The following is an 8315-nucleotide window of genomic DNA, read 5'->3' as shown; positions in this document are numbered from 1 at the left end:
GCCCTCTCCTTCCTGGAGTGTACGGGAAGGGTTTGGCCAGCCTCAATGAATGGTAGAGGAAGGATAGGTGTAACCTTCCTATACCCTTCAGCAAGGGAACACGAAGGGTATTTTAGAACATTGTTGGGTACACCCTCTCCTTCCTGGAGTGTATGGGAAGGGTTTGGCCAGCCTCAATAAAGGGTAGAGGAAGGATAGGTGTACCCTTCCTATACCCTGCAGCAAGGGTACACAAAGGGTATTTTAGAACATTGGTGGGTAGGCCCTCTCCTTCCTGGAGTGTAAGGGAAGGGTTCTGCCAGCCTCAATGAAGGGTACCGGAAGGGTAGGACTAATATAAAAACTAAAAATCCATAAATTAACATAAAAAATTAAAAACTCGCTAAGCAACTAAATTAAACTAATGGGGATGAGTTAAAAAAGTTATTTCTAAAATTATAAGACAAAAAACTTGGCCTACACATGGTCTTGAACCCTGAACCTACAAATAGGAGGATATTGAACTAGTGCCTTAACAACCTTGGCTTTCGAGGTACTGCTGAGATAATGCTTCTTAACAAAACTTATACTACAAAATCTTAAGATGAGATTCGCACCTGAGTCTATGTGGAAGAAAGCTGTGACTTTTTTTCTACCACACCTATTTCATTTCAGAAAATAAGATCGGCATACAAATACCGAACAACACCCTCGTCATATTTCATTGTCAGCCACACAAATAGGTTACATCCTAAAAATGTGAATGAAGAACTTCTAAATGAGCTTTTTCCACACAATTATAGAATTTATTGTGTACAGTGGCTTTGCCAGGAATTTCGTTCGGGGGGGGAGGTGTCCAAAATGGGGTGGGGAAATTTTTGAAAAACAGGATACTAAGTAATGGGTTTCCAACTAATTCAAACACTTTCCATGATCGAAAAAACTTCAATAGTTAAAGAATTTTTTTAAATCCATTATTTTTCAATATTTGTTTTCTTTTATGAAGGAAAACGATTTATATTTCGGGGGGCGAGGGTACGATTCAAAGACTGCTTACGTTCTTGTACAGAACTCAATGCTCTTTAGCATGTGAAAGTAGCTGAGGAGACACTTTCAGGATATGATTTCCTCAGTTATAAATGTTAAGTCCCAATGAAGGGTAGACAAAGGATTTTTCTATCCTTCCCTTACTCTTAATGGTGGGTAGGGCATGGGTTGTGCCAGGGTAACTACCCACCATGAAGGCTACTACCCTTCCTTAACCCACCATGGTGGAGTTTATTTTTATCAGGGTTCAAATTCATTAAACAAAATATATCTATAAAATGAAATACATCCCATTCCCTACGCCATGAAGCTACATATTAACAAAAAATTATCTGTACGTACAATACATGCATTTTCAAAAAAGTTGACCAAAAAAATACATAATGAGAATCAAAATTATCACCTCATAGATTCAAGGCCTGTTTACACCACACAATAACATGTGCAAGTTAATGTGTGAATGCATGAAAGATGAATGCAAGAACCAAATCACACAGGTTCTATTTTCTATTCATGCAATCACACAAGTTGTGTGTTACAAAACGCATTCTTGTGTACACTCCTGGATTCATTTATTTTAGACAATAATTAGCACAGGTAAATTCATAGAGTAAACAGACCTTTACACAAAAACCGTTATGCAACCATCCCTACCGATAAAAAAGCAATATAGAGTTTAATATCCCCAGCCACAATTATGACGATTCTTACATGGGACAACTTCTCAATACATAAAAAATAGAATTTCACAATGAATACATCTCTTAAAATTAGGATAACAACATAAATGTGCCCGTTTCTACAGTGTAATAACTAAAAACCACACTCTCGACATATAAAAACCACATACACAATAAATAAAAAACACACTATTGGGTACATGATTTTTTATAGCACCAAAATGATGTACACAGAATATTATTATCGAAGAATTGTTTGAATTAACGGTTTATATAAGCAGAGACATAAAACATTTGATAAACAACTGACATAGATAATTTTAGCAAATAATATTGTCATCAAATCGATCCGATATATTGCAAATATAAAAAATGCATATACTTAATATTGTAACATTGCAACGAACAAGTACACTAAATAGCCAGGTATGTAAATTAAATTTTCTTAAACTGTTCTAAACATTTTCGATCGATTGGTTGAAATATTCCATTGGATATATCTTCGGGTATTACAACTTAAAAATGGTAAAGAAACTTCTTTAAGTCCGCAAGTACGATTCTATAAATTATCTTAACTGTACGTGCTGGAATTTTAAACCACACAGGAGGTGAAAAGCAAAAGAAATAAATCGAAAACATATTCCACAAAAGCTTTCACGTTCATTGATATCTATTTTGAGTTGGTCATTGATGAACTCAAATTATTCACTTTTTTGCCATGATTGAATTGTAAACACTGAGTAATACCAAAAGGAAAAAAAACGACGTCACCATTGAGTAACCAACTGCGAGTTAACTAATGCCTCGTCAGGATTGACTAATTCGGAAACACTATGTGGGACATTGGACTCTTTTCACTGCTCAGTCAATCATTGCACAAGGGCCTACCATCAAATATTGTTCATTAACAAATTTAATGCTCCATTAACTTTTGATCCCTAATCACAGGAATTTAAGCAAACGTTGCATGTACCAGTTTGTCACAGTCATAAAGCATTATCCTTTGCCCGTCGTGGCGAGTGATTCATCAAATACGCAATTAAGCTACTTTTTAAAGTCATTGCTATAACCAGTTTAACCAATAACTACAAAAATATTGCTAAATTTTTCATTCTCGTCGATATGAAATTGAAACTACCATGACCGGGCTACACGGTACATAATCACGAACAAGTTAATATCTGTTTGCGAGAATGATTTAACATTATTTGAAAGTTACACGAGGATTCCAATGAAAAAAATGAGAAGCACTCACCCTGAAGTAATCTCTGGACGAAAATGTTCTCAGTTCTGCGTCCGATTTGTGACAAATATTTCTGAAATCGTTGAATTCGATGAGCTTTTTCAAGCACTGTGGACATAAAGTGGCAGGCAGGCCATCTCCCACAGCAACCTGAGAAGGGAATGAAAACATTTGCAAGAGATTTTAGATGTACCGTGGAAAATATGTTCATAGAACGGAATAAAACAAGAGGTAAGGAAATCGATTACATGTAACCCGCCACTTACTTTTAAGTCGACTAAATCATATAAGGCATCCTCTACAGTTATCTGGCTTGCTACAATAGAAGTGAATATGTTATAATAATAATCATTTTTCTTCAGGCAAAGTCTGCACGGGGTGCCCTCGGAATTCCTGTACAGAGACTCTGAGTAATTCCCAGTGGTAGCACTCATGATTTCACAGCAATAACTATTTCCGTCTCTAAACCAGTTCACTCCTCAAGCAAAGCATCCACACAGCACTCAGTGATTACTAAATTCGTAATAAATTACGATCATTTCCATGACGTACACCAATGTAAAAACATTTGAATTACTAAGATAAAGGGCGTGTTAAGCTCACATTTAAATATGACCTCAAAAAGAAGTCACATCGCAGCAGAGTAATGAGCAAATATTTCAACGAATTCCATTTATTGACACAGTAAATTATAGTAGATCAGATAAGCAAGGTTTAGCTCAGATGCCGAACTTTAGTTGCATTTTTTAGCACTAGAGGATAACGTACGCAGTAGGCTTACAATCGATAAATGAGGTATTTGCAACGATGAGTGATACATTACGGAGCTCTATTGCTTTATTTTAAACATAAATGTTTTAATAATGTTTATTATTAAACGTTCAAGATATTTTGTACCTTTTTCATATTTAAAGACCGTAAATTAACTATGTCCGTGTGGAAGCTGAAGTCGGGCTTAAATTCAGCTTCCGGCGTAAGCATTGAATATTAATGAAAAATAAATTTTAATTCTACCATAAATTGAAAGAAAATTGAAGAATATGTATTAAGTGTCCCTTTATTTTTTCAAATGGAAAGAAAATTATTTTGAAACGTGGATGTTTGGCCTGTTCTATAGGTGTGCTGTTTGCGGAGAAAATGGAAACTAGATATCGTCGATTCCATACTGAGGCTTCATTGCATGTTCTTGTATTAACAAATAAACGTTGCTAATGGGTCTTTGTCGTTTCCATTCATTGACACACGTCGACACAAGTCGACTTGCGTCGCGGTTTTCGTGTTCCATTCGGTGTGTGTCGCCGACTGTTGTGACACAAGTCAACAAACGGTAACGCACAGGAATAGGAGAGTTATAAACAAATGCCGCGAGCCGACACAAGTCGACTCATGAGTCGCATGAATGGAAAGCACCCCATGTTGTGTTCGTAAGATTTACAATCATGTCATAAATTGTTGAAAATATTCTCAGCCCATGCTATTGAGTCGTGAAATGTCTATCAGGCGATTGTTGTTTGCTGTTGGCGTCGTTGGTCCTTTCGTTGAGCATAATAATTATAAGCATTTTTAAACATCAACGTAGTGAATGTTGTTTCCTTGTGAGATTTTGATATCTTTGTCGGTGAGTACATGATGTCTTTGACGATATACCTGATTTAAACAGTGAATGAGGTTTTGAAGTGAAGACATGAGTCGCACCAGCGGGATTTTCACGGAATCTTCAGGAAGGAATTGCAGACTTTGTAGGAAGAGTCATGATTATTATTATAACATATTCACTTCGAATGTGGCATGCAATATAGCTGTAAAGGATGCCATACATGATTTAGTCGGCTTACATGTGAGTGGCATATCAAATGCAATCGATCTTTGGTGCTTACTTCATTTTGTTTTTTCCAAGATAACTACGACTTACGTTGACGTATAATTTGTTTATTAATATATCAGATTGCTGTGGGAGATGGCCTGCCCACTACCATGTGTCCACTGTGTTTGAAGAAACTTACGGAATTCAGCGTCTTCAAAAAGATTTGTTTAGAATCAGACGCAGTTCTTAGAAAAAGTTTGCAGAGTATTTGTTGCAGGGTGAGTACTTTTCCTTTTTTCTTATTCGATGACTGGGGTAGTATAGGCATGGCAGAGTTAGAGGTGACACTCTTCGGTTTTTGTTGACAACAGTAAGAATGTAGAAAGATAAATTTTGCGGACTGAAATAGTTATGGTATGAAATTTTGAGGATAAACTCTATATTGTAATCAATTAAGTTCTTGGTGACACAATTCGAGAAATACAATGTTGTAGAACTACCGGTGGCCATAATATCGAATTCTAACTAAAAAGGCACTTCGATTAACGGTCTAAAGGTAATTTAGCATACATTTTCTTCATCTGCAATAAAAGGTTACATGAAAGGCCTTCGTTCATGGTACACGGAAAAGTCCAATATCCCTTAAACGGTTTTTCCCTATATGTGCCCTTGGCAAGATGCTATTTATGTTGCAGTTGGTTTTTCAGTGTCAAAGACTGAAGACATGTCGTCTTCTGGCAAAACTTAGTGTTTACTATACAATAATATTCGGGAAGAATGGGATTTAAATTTACCATTTATCAACGTAGAAAGGCAATCCACACACTTGGCTCTGGGTCATTCCATTCCAAATCTACCAGGCCATGACACCCACCGATTCGGATTTTCTTGAAACTTGCCATGGCCATACATTCTGGTTGATATAATTAGAAATTGTGTACAATTTTAGCCTCCACTTGTCTATTGTTGATGAAATATTCGCTGCATGAATGACCTCATGTTGTGAATATTTAACGATTATCGTGGGATCAATATGGAACACTTAGCTTTAGAAAAAATAATCATGGCTTTTCATCTCACAGGAATGGAGTTATGGATGAAAATAAAAATCACCAAGTGTTGCACGTTGCGGCACTCAAGGGGTCACTCCCAAATTCGGATTGCCCATATTTCATTAATATTTGAAAATTGAAGGCAAATATTGTACACAATTTCTAATTATACCAGGATGTATGACCATGGAAAATATCTGGAAAATCTGAGTCATTGGGTGTCATTTGGTCAAAATATTGGTTGATTTGACATGGAATGTCTCCTCTACCATACTCCTTGTTTTAAGAACAAAGAATTCCCTGACCTATGCTGCTAAATAATAAAATATGAGAGAACTTGAAAATAGTTTGTTGATCGGTTGCTAAATACAGTCCTGAGTGAATGCAAACATTTAATATTTCTTTTTGCTGACCTCTCCTTTAGGTTTAACTATGATCTTATGAGGCTAAGGTTATGTTCAGCTAAAAACATATTAGCAAAATTTGATAAATTGGTTGTTTATTTTCAAGTCATTTTGCATGAATAGATGGTGGGTACAATGAAGGGGTAGCGATTTACTACACTGAATAATACTTTCATCCGGTAAGTGACGAACTTGTGTCGTTTCTATTATGAAGCAATTACGTATTCTCACTTCATAGTACAGACTCAAATGACTGAATCATTGTTGGTTGAGATTGCTTGATCATATATTGCGGCAAATGCGGAACGCTGCTTTGGGAGTTCCTGGAATATTCCCAATTTTCTCTATTGCCTGATGTGGCAGATATTGCGCCACAAAGGCAAGATTTGGCAAAGTATTAGAAATTTATTTTAGTGCACAAAAATTATCCATGAAAATATTTTCATCAACAATGTGAAATTAGAAAGAAATCAGGAATTTTGATGTGATTTATCTTTTCTATAGCTGATTAGTTAATTTGTAAATACTATTTTCCAATATTTGAATATAATTTTAATATTCACATCAATTTTGATTGATTACATCACAAAATATATGGCTAAATATATAGATAAGATTCATTCCTGCTCATGCCTTTTATGAAATTATTTGTTTCTTTAAATAATTTAGTAGATGAACACTATTCTGTTTTAAAAGTGCATCATAATTTGTGAAAGTATTCTATTAATATTATTGTTAACAAGTTTATTTTATATATTATGTTAAATTATATTGTGGTTTAAGTTTAAATATGACCTTAGTATTAATAAGTTACCTGTACCTTAGTTGTTACCATTGTGGGGAAATACATTTTTTTACGTACTGAGATGCTTATCCTACATAACAGCCTTAAAAATCTTGGCTAAGGATATGGTGTGCAGAGGGTTACCCAGGAATTACACCGGGCCAGATTCTTCAACTCAATTTTCTATGAACCAGTTGCCCAGGTGCCCTGATGATGATGGACAACTTGTTCATTCTAACTTTGGCTGATTGTTAGATGGAGTTGGATAACCTGACCCAGTGGAATTCCCGAGTAATGTTACACAGTACTATAGAATGGGAAAACCTGTGATAATTCTTTATATGCTATGCATGCCTGGCAGGTTTATTGAATTCTTAATTTCTTTGGGGCTACCGATTTGAAGGAGGTGTACAGAACGGAACAAATTATAATCAGATGGTACAATGTCTGGGGAATTTGGCAGGTGTGTTCAGCCTTTGTTTTACAGTGTTTCCAAATAGGTTTTCATGTTTAATGTTTTAGGTTTTCTAACATTAGGTCAAGCATTTTATGCTGTGGAATCACTGTAGAATCATTGGGAACCCAAGTTTCGTGCTTAATATTAAATTCCCAACACATGCAATCCCTAGGAAATGGCTTGGTGGGTAACTCCAACTAAAAAGCAAACTCTTCTTGAGTTTAGCGTTGATCTTCCTCAAGAAATGTCTCCAATTATGTTTCTTTGAAGGTATTTGGTCTTCCTTCACATGGACAGTTGTCATCATTGAAATGACCGTCGTTGAAGCAGTGATACCAATCATGTCATATTGTCTCTCTTAGATCAGCATCTTGGTTAAAGTAATAGGGCTCTTGATGCACTATATCCCATTTTATGTTAATGAGAGAAAAATATCAACTGCTCATGCTAATGATGGTTAATTAGCTCAAACCCAGAAATTTTCTCACAACACTGGTAATGATGCTACTAATATTTCAAAATCGACATCTGTCAGTACTATATCCATCTATTAACTAACAGCAAGAACTTTGTTTAGAGGGTAATACATAATTGTTGCATGATTGTTTTTGCAAAATTTTAAGGATAATAATATCAGGGTTATTTAATAACAGTTTTATGAACTGGTTTTGTAGGAGAAGATGATTATGAGGTTTCTTTTCTTTCTACATAACCCAGTATTGCAATGAGTATTCTCTTCCAGAGTTAATATTTAAATGTTAGCAGAAGGCCTAGAAGGTAATAAATACATTGACATTATGTTCACCATGTTTATTCCTCTACTTATCTTTCAAGAAAAGAATAAATGGACATTTCAGCCTATTAG

General features: G+C 35.4%; 1 protein-coding gene across 2 annotated transcripts in view; it reads left to right on the top strand.

The window, feature by feature from the left end:
• Window positions 1–8315, top strand: part of LOC124173201 — a 323014-nt gene that overhangs the window by 176323 nt on the left and 138376 nt on the right. The gene's annotated exons all lie outside the window — the stretch shown is intronic.

This window comes from Ischnura elegans (assembly GCF_921293095.1).
Source record: "Ischnura elegans chromosome 13 unlocalized genomic scaffold, ioIscEleg1.1 SUPER_13_unloc_4, whole genome shotgun sequence".
In the NCBI taxonomy this organism is placed as follows: Eukaryota; Metazoa; Arthropoda; class Insecta; order Odonata; family Coenagrionidae; genus Ischnura; species Ischnura elegans.
Note: the sequence above shows the minus strand (reverse complement) of the source record. Positions and strands in the feature narration are given on the sequence as shown.